Here is a 15472-nt window from a genome sequence, read left to right as displayed (position 1 = left end):
TTCTTTACAGGAGACAAAGTAACTTCCTGAAGAAAGTCAAGCTTAAAGAAAAATATGGGCAACTGCAGAGGTCCAAGGCTGCATTCTAATACATGGGCTAACAGGAACAATGTATGCAGCTCAAAAGGGTAAAATTTGCCATGCCCAGGCATCTTGGAAAGCTCAGAAAAATAAGGCAAACTAGAGTTTGTAGATGGTAAGAGATGCTGTTTATTGCAGTGATGAGGCCCTGCTGTCATTCACCTCGAAGGCAGCTGCTGTGGCAGCAGACAGGCAGTGATACCCAAGGCAAGCCCTGCACATGGGCAGTATGCTTTGCCCGTCACTGGATAAAGTTCTGTGTCCTCCTGCCTACCTACCATGTGTTTATACCATTCCAGTTCCTCACTGGAATCCACTGTATAACCCTGTTTCTCCTTTTATGTTTCTTTTAAAGTAAACAACTACTTGTGGACAGGAATTCCTGATGACTCTCCCACCCTACCCACGCCCATTTTCTTATTCTGAACATGAATTCTAATTATGACCATGTCCATGATGTATAAGCATATTCTTCTACTGAGGAACATTCCATACTGACAGATTTACTACTTCAGATAGCTTAACTTTGAAATATCCTTTGTTTTTAAGTAAGCTACAGTTTACCTGCATTCTCTCATTTTCTCATGATTTTATGTTTCTTTCAGTTAAATGCAACACTTTTGACTTAAAGGTCAAAAGTGAAAGAGGAAAAGTTGAATGGCAGAAAATAAAGTGAAAACCCTTATCTTAAGTGAAGAGTTACACAATCTGTTGAACCCTTTTCTGTTTGTGGAAGCAAAAGCAGATTGCTTCTCTCAATAAAGAACAGCAAATTTTGCATATTCTTTCAAGAACTATACAGGATCTCACTATGTTCTGGGGCCAAGTTTTTACTGGTTTCAGTGATGCAGGATAAAGCATCAAAAACTTAACTGAAAAAGAAACAGGGCTGAAATCTGTTTAAATTTGGTGTTGCCTAGATCAAAAGAAAAACGAGGCATAAAATATTGGTGTGGAAACAATCCAGTGTGAAACAGACGATTAGTCTATGATTGTAGGGAGACGATAAATGTTTCATTCAGTAGGCTTTTAGCACAGAAGTTTTAGTATCAATAACTTATGTCTTCTCTTTATTCTGTTTTCATTTGCACTGCAAATTTTGGCCAATTTTTCATTATGCTATGAAGCATTCTTGGTCGTTTTCTGTCTTGATTTGCAACAGCATTGCCTCGTTAACAAATTACTGTAAGAGATCGTGTATTCAGAAAGGAGCTTTTATCATCCTTTTACAATCTTCCCACTCTTTCTTGCTATTATCAAAATATTGAGGAAATAGAGTATTAAACTGTCTGGCATTTACAAACTTCATGCTCATATATGGAAATGAAATAATTGAGGAAGGGAAAATAAGCTTCCAAAGTGTTTATCAATTCATTATATTAATGCCATCTGTCCCACAGCTATGATGTCAGATGTCTTTCTTCCTGCTTCATTAAGGCATAGTTCGTTTACACGAACTGCTGCTTAAGATACTTGCTGGAACACTTAACAGCTCCCTCATTTGTTTGGTAGTTTTATAGGCCTCTTGTGCTGGAGCAGAGGTACAACAGCTTGCAATGCAGGAAAAGAAAAGATAAAACTACCCCGCTGCGCAGATTTAGTCAATTTTCACTGGCTCTCGCACAGAAAACAAATTGCAACCCCTCACAAAGAGTTCTCTCTCTGCACTGGCAGCCCTGACAAATGCAGACAAAAATGAGTAAATCAGGCAACTTCACATCAGGAGGAAAAAAATGGCTACTGCTCCAACAGCTGCTATCATAATTAAGAACAGATTTCATCACTAAACTCTTGCTGGTTGTATCTGCAGCAAAACAAATACACAGATGTGGCACATTTGCATACTGAAAAATGTGTGCCATGTAACCAAAACAAATTTGCTTTTTCAGCTCTTAAATATTCACTTTTTAATATGAAACAATGGGGGTGGTTTGCATAATAATCCTCTGTCTTTGCTCATCAAACTCATTCAATCAGTGTATGAAATATAATGCAACACTAATACCTAATAAGTCCACATTTCAGTCATGCAATCCAATACCAAAATTTTTTATTATATCCAATAAGATACAATCTTGAATTGCTTTCTGAACTGCCCTCAGGCACTTCTATTTGTAAATGACATGCTTTAAAAGCAAGATAAAAAAGAGGAAAATATGGCAATTACTTCCTTAAATCATGACAAGCACAAAATTTATTGCCCCTTCATTTATCCACACATTTTAAAAGGTCACCTAGGATCATTTAGTGGAGAAGAAATGCAACCCTCTCAAAGTAAAAATGGTATAGCATCATGCCCTGTGAAAGCAGGATGGGATTATTAATGCAACAGTGACTGGACCCCCACAACTGCAGCACGTCCATCAGAAGCTGCAGGATCTTGAGAGACTCTTACAAAACAATGACTCTCTAGATTGTCTTCTCCTCACTCCGAAATCACATCTTTCCTAGCTATGGCTATTTCATAGCTCAATAACCTCACTGGTTTTAAGCAAACTGTCATAGCAGTTTTTTGGAATTGCTTCCTGTCTGTAAATCTGTGATAATTACAAAAAGAACGTGATTGTCAAGGTCTATAGATTGTTTAAGAAGCCAATCTGCAGATCTGATAATTTGAAGAACAGTTTCGCCTCAGCTGTATTTTAAGCCATTCAGTCATGCCACTATGCTTTCCCTAGTGAATACATTTGTTCAATTTAAATCCCTCTGTAGAATTAATTTGTTTATTTTAAGTGTTGTTCAGAACTGGATGATTAAGTTGGAGCACAGTTTTTTCAGACAGAGGCATGCCTGATAAAAGAAGCCTGAATACAGCTCTTACTGTAGGTGCTTAAACTGCTGTGTCCTCAGTCCTCCTTTTCTGGTACTCATTCCAGAAGCTGATTTGCTGTGTACTGCAGGAGCTTGGATTTAAAATCTGCACATTTTAGTGACACTCACCTTTAAGTGGAGGATTTGGGACTTGTAAAGTGTTCCTGCAGATATTTGCACGCGCATCTTTGCATGCTTACAAAAAAAAGGTTATTGCTTGAGAACCAGTTCCTAGACAGTGGACATCATTATAAGGCAAATAATTAAACCAAAGCATCATAAATGCTGTTTCACAGAAGTACATAACTATCTGCAAGTGGTAAATGGCAAGATTTCAACAGCAAAACAGAGCATAAAGAACTCAAATGAAATCTCCATTAAAAATGAGGGGGGCTACACAGCCAGGAAAGCAAAGTGGTGCTAATATGTATATGCTTTTTTTCCATGTACAGCTTGTCTGTGTTTTGCGGGAAGGGCCTCCAGATAATACAAGAAACTCCATTTAACCTTCCAGCTGCCTCTACCACTCTCAGCCAGTGTGGCAGCACTGATGAGATGATTTGTGCAGCCCCAATGACATAAGATGAGCACTTTCTATTGCTGTTCTTGGAAATACAGAGAGCTGGCCATGCTTTCCACAGGCAGTGGGAGATAACCACAAGAAGGTAACAGTACCAGAAACCAAGGTCTCTTGAACCGAACAGGCACTGCAATTGTGTCCTCTGGCACAGGACTAAATGATCCTACATCAGCCAATCCTCTTTTTTTTTCCTTGTCTTACTTGCCCCTTCAACAAGGGCGATGAGAGGTGCCACACTGTACAGACAGTGTTCTGTTTGAAGACATCTATAATGCCAATACTAGACCTTACACATTGATAAACTGACACTTAAAGTAAGATGCACAAGTAGAGGATTCTGTATCTGCAACTTTGCATGAATAGAAAAAAGTGCCCAAATTAGGACTGCTGCAATCAAGGCTGCATCTGTTCCACAAAGAAAATTCTTACCCATATTAGACTAAGCCCTGAGTTTGAACCATGAAATGCATTTGCAATGAAATTTGTTGGCCTGATGTCTTGAAAAACAGTTTTCCAGATCTGTGCATAACTTTATTATTTGTACTTTCATAACAATATTTTCATCTTGAAGAATAGCTCTTAAAAGCAGATTCTTAAAAGGAAAAGGGTAAAGAAAAATTTAGATAAGGTTAAGGATATTTCCCATTGTAATGGCAAACAACATATAGTAACATGCACGAAAACAGAAAATAATATTGTGGGGAGAAAACAGTATCAGAAGGACCTGCCATATAAATCCCCTATGTTTTTGTGTATCTCAGCTCTAGATGTGCAGTGCAAGTGACATAAAAGTATCAGGAAGAAGCCCATTTTTGTGCACATCTGGATTTTGTTTTGGTTATCAAGTCCTCATTCCAGTTTGTCTGGCAGATGTTGTATGTACATTTTTAATATGAGTTCAGAGAGGTTTCCAAGGGAACTTGGGGCCATGGTTTCTTTTTTTTTTTTTAATCTTGTCTGTGGTTCACTTTATCATAAAGGTAATATCAGTCAGCTCTTCAAGAATTTTTCAGTTTCTTTTCTTTATTGTTTTCCTTTTTTATGCAGTTATAAAAAAGATAAAATAAGTAGCAAGCAATGAGCAAGTGTAGCAAAGGCTATACAATTAGTGACTTTGTTTTCCTTTATGTATTTAAAATTATTAATTTCTTAGGAACCAATAGACTAATCTCTGCAAAGATATCTCCCCCTTGCACTTAAGTACAGTATTTTTTGTTGCATTAGAGCAAACGGGACTCAGCAAAAAAAAAAAAAAACAGGTGGGTTGGTTTTAATATCAGACAACTGAGATTAGCTCCAGGACACTTGTATAACTATTCCCTAATGCATTCTGCATCAACAGCAGTCTGGGAATTGCTTTGTTTTTGAAGGACACAAGCTTTGGGATTTGGGTTATGTACAGTATAGATATATATAATTTCATGCTGTTTGCATGAAAGTCAGTGAAAGCTTAGTTCAAATGTAGTTTTACTAAACTCACAAACTAAAATCCTCATGTTCTTAAAAATATACGAGTGTGTACACTGATCATCAGTGCCAAGCTTGCTTTGTCTGCATGCATTAAAGACCAGGGTGGAGGTATGGGCTTGTCTAATCTGAACATTTTCATCAAGCCTCATAATTTATATGCATTTTGAAATCTGAAACAGATATTTGATTGCAAGTTATTGGGTTGGAGGTAGCCTTCAGTCGCCAGGTACTGTTGTTATAATGGAAAAATGGCAGCATTAGTTTAATGTATTATAATAGCACAGGGTAATGATCCTTAGCTCAGTACTACTGAAATACCTTGACAACAGCAGTTGAAGTCAATGGGAGCATTGCAAGTGCATATAAAAGTGCAGTCTTCAGACCATTAGGCATAATTTCATCACATCTTTATTGGAATAAAAATTGCACTTAAGCTTCTGCTGTTGTGTTGGCAATTTAGAAACACTCTATTTGCGTACATGAATTTTACAAAGACCCTCTGTTAAAGCAGCGATTAAACTCCTGTTAGGGTGCATGGACACTGGGAAGTTACTTGCACCTAGTAAGAGACCAGCAAGTAAAGACGTAAATGTTCAGTGTGGGTGGCACGAGACCAGTTTCTACCTGTAGAGGCCTTGATTCCTGTTATATGCAAATGAAACATGCCTGTTTTGGGGGGATAGAATGTAAGAAAATAGAGATAGTGCAGAAGATAATCTCACACCAGAGGAGTTGTAGCTGCACTAATCACCAAAGATTAGGAACAGGCCTGCCCTTAATAGGCCACAGCTGTGTCCAATATGAAGAAGAGTGCTACAGAAGAGTGGGTTAGCGGGAGGAGAGGAGGGCTGGAGTTTGTTGTTTGTGCTGTGAGGAGCTGCCCATGAGAAATCACCAAGAAGGTATGGAACTCTTGTATGACAACAGCCTACGCCTATCTTGTGCATTGATCTAGATACTGCATTTTCAGTATTAGCTCTGACACCCTGACAAAGAAGAGACTTTTGCAGAGATCTGCTTCCTCTTGAACAATTCCACAGCTTATTTTAAGTCTTCCCTACTTATTAGCAAAGAAATGAGATCTACACACAAACAGCCCCCTCACAAACCACATCTCTAAGGGTATGCTGTGCGCTAACTTAGGTACTCATGTTTTTGCACAAGGTTTAAAAACAGATACAGCTCTGCTAAGAAAAGCCACCAGGTCTCCAAGCTAGTCACATAATTTATCACTGCCTCAACTGCATAGGGAACATGCCACCTGCTTGCTAACAGCAGAGGCTGCAGACATCCCAGGGAATTCCCAGCTGGGCATTGAGATGCATCCACTCTCATTTCTGAGGGCAGGCTGCGGCTGGCACCAGTTAGCCCTGTGCCGCCTTCCTCTCCAGAGAAACTAGTGTATGTGTTTGGGGGATGATGCAGCTCTTGAACCAGATCTTGGCCTCCAAAACCAACATGAGCTCTGAAGCTTGCCATCCCTTTCCTGATGTTTCATTGGAAATATTTGTTTTACCAGAAATAAGGCAGAGAAAAACTTCTAAGTAATTTACTATATGACTTCTGTGAGAGGCAGCAAATAGAACACCATCCTGAAAGGTCTTAACAAAAAATATGGCTTCAAAGAAAAACATATTAACAAAATGCTTTGCATTACCAAATGCCAAGAAGGCAAAGGAAATTCCTCCAGAAAACATACTCATGCCAATGTCAAAAGTCATGACAAGTCAAAATAAAAGAAAATTATGTGAAAGTAAAAGAAAAAGGCTTAGCTTTGTGTGGTCTCTGGAGGAAGGATAATTGTCAACATCTTTATCATCTGGACACCAGCTATTTCAACTATGCAAAAAGACAGGGCCCAGTGACCCCAGACTGAAGTACAGCACAAGGTCATTTGCTTGTCCCCACTACTCAGTGGAGCTATTTTCCATTTTTATCTCTCAGTAACACAGTTGGGATGTTTAACACCTTCTGCCTTGAGTCTCAGCCAAATGATGCCAGCGGCTTGGAGTCACCAGAGCCTGGGCAACAATGCCACCTGTAGCACTACCAGCCTTGCTAAGTTGCTGTGAGAGGTAACCTACCTCCTGTGAGAAATTACCATTTGCAAGTCTGACATCAGCTCAGGAACAATTACATGCTGTGTGCAACGGGTCAGCTTTATTTAGGGGAAAAAACACCCGACAAACTCACACCTCAACTCTTTCTGGCTGATCTTGTAAGAGTCAAAATAAATCCATCAGGAGAGGGTTGTCCAAGCTCCTGAGCTTAGTGCTGCTTAGTGCTACTGCAATTCTCTCATCCATATATAAGAACAAAATCAACAAAACACTATCACAGGGCTGCCAGCTCCATGCACAGAAAGTCAAAAGTAGACTTGGGTACAGAGGGAGGCATCAGTTTCTTCTCACATTCACAATATGTCATACCAGTGAGGAAAAAATTGTAATTAGCATGAGCTCCACATCATTTGGTCTAGCACAGCCTACTCAATGCAAATGTCTTCATTTACTTCCTCCCCATGTAAGGCCTCAGGCTCACACTGGTGGTTCCCCTCCTGTCTTATTCTGCACAGCTGCTTTACTCCTTTCCACTGATCTCACATGTGTGCCCGAGCCATCCAGCTCAATTCCTTCAATGTCCTGCACTTTTATGGGACAGAAGTGTCCTTTCAGCTCCAAAGAGTGTCCTTCATTATCATTAGAGGAAATGCAGCCAGTCCTAACTATCTTCTGCCCCTTTGGAGCCCTTTTGTCAGTCTGCATTCTCCAGCAAGTAGAGTACCAGACAAATGCCTCCTGTAACAGCTGGGCTGTGCTTTCAGCTTCACCTTCTCCATCCCCTCCTCCTCACCTCACGCTTCTTCCCAAGTGTGGTCTTTGCTCACCCTATTAAGACTTCCTCCTCCCAAACACCATCTGTGTTTTTCTATTTGGGTACTTCTCTCAGCCTTGTCACTATCTCCTTTCTTCAGGTGCGATAGGTTAATTTACTTTCCAGGCTTCTGTTAACCTTTCCTCTGCCTTTCCAGGGCTGATAGGCTCTATCACAGGATACTTCTCGCTGTGTGCTTGTACAGCACCTTGCATAATGAATCCCAACCTCAGGCTTTTCAAAAAAACATTATCAAGAATTCAAGCTTCTTGTCAAACCCAACAGAAAACCACCCCATTGTAGATTTGCTGAAGAATAAGCAGGAAAGAATATACAGATCTGACCTGTTCTCACAGCTCTTTGCACCATCCTGCAGTTTCCCTCTATTCTGTGCATTTAACCCTCAGTTGTAATCATGCACCTCCAAAGCCTACCTGAATCAGGACAGTCTAATTTTTAATCTGAGCATATCACGGTTTAATCAGAAAAATTTTGTGTGTGCCTATTACTTGTTATTTAATCCGTGAAATCCAGCCTATAAAACCTGTTGGTGTAAAGATAAGCACTTTATTTAATATCCAATTAAATGTGGTCACCAGAGAAATCATAGCTTATGCAACTTTATCAGAAAAAAATTAATCTATTTCAGGCTTAGCCCAAAATGTCATAAAAGAACTCATGAATTTAGATAGGAATCCACTTATTAGCCAAAGACATTTTCCTATTGAGTAAGAACAGTCTAAATTGCTGCCTATATTTATACTTGGTTCAATCAAATTTCTGTACTCAGTAGCTGTCATTGATTTTCAGGACAATTATCAAACAAAAATGATGAACAAACTGCAGGAACATTATAGAGTCTTTTTCAACTCCACAGTAATCATTAGAAAATGCACAGCCTGCTCATTGATAATGCTTTAATGGCTCACAGGGTGACATCATCAAATTAAAAAGACAGTCACACACGGAAGGCAGAAGATTTTCTTTTTAGCATTACAATTTACCATTTTAAAGTTAATTGTATTTCACTTGGTGTTTCAAAACACACAAGGCTGCACTGAAAGTTACTTTTTTCATATTGTGTGATCATGCCCAAACCCACAATTTTAGAATAGGGAGGCAAATAGTTGAACTTACTTCTTTAAATTAAGCAGAATTTCTTGCCCTGTCTGGAAATTGATATCCCTCAGTTCATTAGCTGAGTTTCCCACAGGGCCTACAAAGGCACATTCCATTTCTATACCATTTGATTTGTCTAGCTGATTTATTTTAAAAGAAGTAGTCTATATTAAGATTATTAAATAATATCTATGTAGTATATCATTTCTATGTTATTTATTATCTTCAGTAAGAAATGTATTTCACAGTACAGAAAACTTGTTAAAAAAAAGGTGTATAGGTGTATCAGTAGAAGTAGCAGAGCTGCAGTTAGTTGCTGGGGCACAGCAATTTTGGTTTCTGTCTACTGGGTGAACCCAAGGCAAAAGGATTAAAGTGCAATGGCTAAAAATCAGTATTAAACAATGATGCTTAATGGCCTACTTAAAATTAGTTCAGTGATCCAGCCCCAGTCTGCTGAGTACAAAAATACCTATCTGTAGTCAATGCATAAAATGTATCATACAGAAAAGCTACAGGAGAGTAACTCACACCTGGCTGCAGCAGATTTGCTGAACTGTATCTTCCCCTCCATGCTGTAAATTCTTTTGTGGTACTCTACAGATAAGGAGTTCATTTGCAAAGTTTGGCATGGCTATCAATTTCATATAAATTAAAAAAAAAAGGAAAATTATTACGTGGACAGCATCTTCCTGTCACTGAATGGCAAACCTAAGCTTCTCAGAAGAGGCAGTGGATGTCCATTAGTTAGTTTAGCCCTTGCTCTAAATACACAAAAATACAGTATGAAGAAAACAGCAGCTTTATTCTGAGAGCCATGTCATGGATGAGAAGATGGGAATGGGACATATGATCCAGTACATTTCAAGAGAAATTAATTAGGCCTGCATTTGGGTGTAATTTAGAACAGACGAGAACCTCGCCTGGGCACCACACCCAAGAATCCAAGAAGGTGGGGAGTGCTTCTTATACTGGTAATGTGCCAACCCCACAGGTCCCCAGTTGCTGGCAGCAGCTCCAGAGGGGCAGATCCCTGTCCCAGCTCCTGCCTGGCCACTGCACCAGGCTGCAGGGAGCCTCCAGCCCTCCCTGCCCAAGCTCACTCAGGTACAACGCCTTTGCTCAGCAGAGCTCTGCCAAGAAGCGGCAGCAGAAGGATTTGCTTCTCTGTGGACCTTCAAAGATTTGTGGCGGGTACTTTTTAGCTGAACTTCCTCTGTGGCAGCACTTCATCCCTTGCTCTTTATATAGCAGCAATTAGCATATCTGAGAAATCCCCATTCGGCATGTTTTATGGTCTCTTCTCTGTACTGAGATAGTTCTGTAAGTTATGAGCAGAGATATGCCATAATTCCTAATGTACAACTGTCAGGAAATCACTCACGTAGATTTATTCACTGAACAGTTGGTGAAGAAACCAATTCTGAAAAGGGAGCTAGAAACTTTAATTACACAAGAGAAAAAATTACTCAAGCACCTCAGACTGGTCAAGAAGCTCCTCTGATGTGCTAAAGACATGACCTGAAATTAATAGATTAATGCACCATAGTGTTTTGAGTTCAAATGCTGGCTTCTGCCCCAATTTTTATTCTGTATTAGTCAGTATTGCTGACTTTCTTCAAAGTAATAACAATGTCAAAAAACAACCACAACTGTTACATCTGCACTCTGGAACAAAACAAAGGGAGATTGAAGACAAAAGACCATCTTCCCTCGAGCAATATCTTCTTGACCAAAGGAAGTTCATGAAATGTAGAATAGAAATATTCCTCCCTGTCAAACGCTGGTCTTGCTACCACTGAATGCAATGGCAAAACCCCTATTAATTTCCAGTGGAGAATGTGCAGCGAATAACTCAGATGGAAGTGGTAAACCATAAGTGACATAATCACTCAGGAACTGTCTCTACCTCAAGTGATCTAAATGACAGGAAGAAATAGAGTGAGAAACAATAATTTGAATTTAGTAAGAAGCCTTTAGTTATGTTTCTGCGTTTACTTTCATCTTACAGAAGAGCTTCATGTTCCACTCTGAATGGGGTCAGCTGTGGCACAGGCATCAGAACACAGAACTGGGGGTTTGGTCTCTGCACTTCTGCACTCAGCTTTGACAGCAAGACACCCTGGCTCTGCTTCCTCTGGGCCTGTGGCCAGCCCTGACTCTGCCCAGCCTTGCTCTGGGAATGGAGTAAGGTGCATGATCCAGGTGTGCCATCCTGTCCTCTAGCAGCCTCTCACATAATTTTCCATCTGATCTCTCCACTGGGACCACCAGCAAGTGGGGCCAAGGGAAGCAGGCCTGTTCTGGCAGCAGCAGCATCACAGAAGGTGTCCCCATCTGCCTTCACCTCAGCTAATCCCTTTTGCAACCAGATTCAAAATATTGTTTTCAGAGTTGTCATTAAAGCTTATGAAGAGCTTTGAAACTCCTGAATGCAATAGATTACAGTAGTAAAAAACAGAATTTTTGTTTATTGATAAGAATGCAGCTGGGTATGATCAAAAGCTATATTTCCTATGCTTAGGGGTGGTGGGAAAAAAAGGACCTGCTGTGTTTCAGATGTCAGCTCTTTGTAGAGGTTGTTCACAGATATTTAGACACCCTGTTTGAGCATGAAGTTTTGCCTCTTCCACCTCCCACAGAAGCTATGTGTACCCACAAGCCCAGATTTGTGCCTTTTGCAGTACTACTTATGGGGGCAAAACAGGTAATGCATTTTCCTCCCAAGACAGTGACTGCACATCTGTGAAGTGAGTGATGCCCCACTGTCTAAATTTTTCTTCTTATGGGAGGGGACAAGCTTCTTTAGAAATAACCACAACCATGAAGTTTGAGTCTTTTTCAAGGGTGTAGCTTGGACATAGGTCCATTCCTACCTGAGAGCAGAAACTGCATGGGAAGGAATGCTGTCCTAAGGCTTCCTCATGGGAACAAACATACTACAGAAAAACAATAACGTTTTGGGCCTTGCACAGCCATCTCTAAGCTACTGAAAGATCTTGCAAGCAGACCTTATCATAAATTATGATTGCTGCTTATGGTATTTTTCAAACTGTCTCACATTGCACTTGATCCTCCCATGAGGACAAGAATTTAGACCATGACTAACTCCTTTTCGGTGAGTTTCCCAAAGCATAATTTCATTCTTTTCAGTTTCCCACACAATTCTTTTCTCAGATTCCTTCACTGTTATTGAACCCAGTTCATTTTTATGTCCTCTCTATCTATGTATTTTTAACTCTTCCTGCATGCTAAACATTAATGATTTAGTGCAAGGAAGACAATTCATCATCTGCTAATGGCATTTTCCCAACTGTCCTTCTCACACTGCACTTGGTCCTTCACACTTTTTTTCTAGACAGCATACTTCTGCTCTGGACTGCTACTTCCATGAAATCAGAAATTAACCAGCTAATAGGTTTTATTGTATCAAATGTCTCTGGTATTATGCTTTCTAATATCAGATGTCCCTGAGATAGTAATTAAAATCAGAGAAAGCCTCTTGGAAAATATTTCAGAACTGCCAAATCATGGTCATTTTATACACTTTGTATGAATACTTTGTTTGATTGTATTTGTGATCAATAATCTCACAGCTGTCTTCCCCTTTTCTCCTTTAGATCTCAAAGTTTCAGCAGTCACATGAAGTTGTACCTACCTCTGCATTTGACTGTGGTTGTACAGCTACCTTTAAATAAATGCAAGATTTGATTAGCAATAGATTATGCTGGTGGCATTTGAATACTAATAATCTTTAGCATGTGCAAGAAAAAAAAATCACTTTCAATAGCTCATTTCAAAGAAGCTATGAAGCAGAGAGTCTTCCATCCCATCTCCCTTAAACATCTGTTAGTGATAAGAGCTAACAAGAAATGCTCTTGGTTTTCCTTTCTTTCTAGTTACATAAGCTTCCCTTACAGCCATTTGCAGTAAATGCAGAGGAGTATGAATAGCAATTTTTGGTTCTGAGAGAAGATGCTGGTTCTCAATATTCCTGACCTGTTGGCTCACAGGCTTGAATTATTTTTGTATATTTATCTTCTGAATAAAACGTGGTGAAAAGCAACTTCACATCATGCCTTCATTTCTCAGAGAAACTTGATGGTGGGAAGGGAAGAAAGTGGGAAATGTATGAGGGAATTTCAGAAAGGAAATACTTGCCCTAAACCATGTAAGGAGCAGCCTCAGCCTTTCTGGCATGCTGGTTTTGACCCATGAAATAAAAAAGGTACCATATTTCAGAACATGCAACTGTTATATATGAAATACAATTAAGAGATTTGGAACGACATGAATATATAATGTACACATTTCTTTACAGATGCATTTTTCTCCAGACAGTCCGGTGCCTGCTCTAATTTGGAAGCTATCCATTTTCATACAAAGTTAACCAAGAGTGGCAGGAAATCAGATGCTTACATTATATATCTTTTCTGAACTAAAAAAAAAAAAACCACCCTCCTGTTAATTACTTTTCTAGGAAGCTATTTTGTGATACCACAGGGATAGATCTTTCATATTCAGAAGTGGTACAGAAATGAAAACTTTACAACGCACAGTGTGAATAAAGTATGCAACATGCAGATATTTAAAAGTATATTTGTCTTCAATTATTGGTATGTGAATATGTGACCAAAAATAAAGAATTTAACTGCTTCTGTTCTGGCTGGATGAATTGACAGTTGCTGGAGATCTGACCTCTTTAACCTTACACATCAAGCGGCACATATCCATTATTTATTTAGCTGGAATTAACAGTGATCTGTGAAGCTCACTGTATTTTCCTTGAGTTCTCTTGCTTATCAGTCATATCTGACCCCTGTGAGTAAGTTCAGTGGTAGCTCTTTCAGGTCATTCTGATTCATGAAAGAGTGGGAAACTACAGAACAAAGAAGATAAATAATTTTCATGGATTTTTTTATTTTTAATTTAAAATATCCTAAACCACCTTTACATTCTACATGATCCCTTACAGATTGTGAAGGCAAAGAGTAGACAGAAATGCCCTGCCTTGCTATAATTATTGGAAAGGAGGACGTGAGCTGGTATTAACATAAGTACTCTGCAGAAGCAGCAAGGGCTTGGACTCCTCACCTGACAGAACATTCCAGTGCTGTGCAAGGGGAGGTCTGGGAAACAGAGTCCATCTAAGTATTTCACTGGTAATCTGAACTCTATAGCAAGCCCACCCTTGCTCTCCCTCTGAACCTTGACCCTCTCTCTTTTGTTTAAGAAGCATGAACCAGATGGGGAGAAGATGCTCAGCCAAAACTCCACGTGGAGGGCAGTTTCTTGTGCTGGTGGGAGTGCCGTGCTCCAGCACGCAGCTCCTGCAACCACATCCAGAAGAGTTGCTTTCTCCAGCTGCTGAATACCTTCCAGGCCTGGGAGCAATCCATGCTAATGGGGCCAGAGGTGGAAAAGTGATAGCAATACCGTGTATCTTTTCAGGCACATTTTACAAAGAACATCTATTAGACTACTTTGTTTCTGGTCAGGACGACTTTTATTACGTGCAGTTATCATCATAAGCACTACAATGGATTTAAAAAAATCAGACAAAATGTGCAATTAAAATCTGGGGTTTGTAATTCCAGAAATCTTATTTCCTTCATCAATAACTTTAGTGCTTACCACAGGGAACTAAAGAAGCAATTAAACATGGTTGTGGACATTTTTATGCATGCACTCTTGTATCAGCTCCAGAGCTGATTCATAAACCAAGCCATCCACTCAATGGGGGCAGGGAGGGGCAGTTAAAAACTAAAAGGCAAGACAAGTTTCTCACAATTAATCATATTACTACATCCACTGAGCTTTCCTTACTCCAAAAGTGGCTACTTTTCCAACTTCAGAAAAGATGGAAAGACCAGTTTTATCACAGGGAGGATCTGCCCTATGAGAGACCCGAATTAACTGCTCAAGTATGTTTTCAATAATTAGAAAACAACAATCTCAAGGGAAACTTGCAAAAAAAAAAAACAGGTGCAAACATTAAGGAATATCCTTGAAAATTGTAAATTTACATCTAATTTCAAGATATTTTTCTCTGCTCATAGTCATCCTACCAATAAAAAACAAAGAGGAACAAGTGATTCACCATAGCAACAAACAGACAGCACATACCATATGGTAATCAATCCATACAGAAAACTTTAGAGTTTATTATTCTATTAAATTCTTTATTTTCAAAAACCTATAGATAAGTTTAGCTAGTGCTGTCCCAGGAAAAAAAATATATTGACAATTAATTCAAAAGAGAAAGGAACTTGTTTCACTGAGGGTAGGAACAGTAAATTTAGGGATCTCTAAAACTAAAGTAAAGGTGTCTAAATAGCATTTCCATTCTACAAGAGCTGTCATGGAAGAATAACCAGAGAGATTAGGCCCACTGTGTTCACTGAAGCTGCCCTCACACACAGTTGTTGTGCGCCTTGGAGACTACAGAAGGTGAGAAAGGCAAAGGCTTCTGTCATGATTTGAAAACTATACAAATAAAAAACCCCTTTCACATTGTGGTCTCCACTGTGTTTCTTC

General features: G+C 39.4%; 1 protein-coding gene across 1 annotated transcript in view; it reads right to left on the bottom strand.

Annotated features, from left to right (window-relative positions):
- The window catches only part of AFF3 (AF4/FMR2 family member 3), a 320892-nt gene that overhangs the window by 243564 nt on the left and 61856 nt on the right, over nucleotides 1–15472 (bottom strand). The window lies entirely within an intron of this gene.

The sequence above is a fragment of the Geospiza fortis genome, unplaced genomic scaffold, assembly GCF_000277835.1.
Source record: "Geospiza fortis unplaced genomic scaffold, GeoFor_1.0 scaffold192, whole genome shotgun sequence".
NCBI lineage: Eukaryota > Metazoa > Chordata > Aves > Passeriformes > Thraupidae > Geospiza > Geospiza fortis.
The sequence above is the reverse complement of the archived record's forward strand: the minus strand, read 5'-3'. Positions and strand labels throughout refer to the sequence as shown.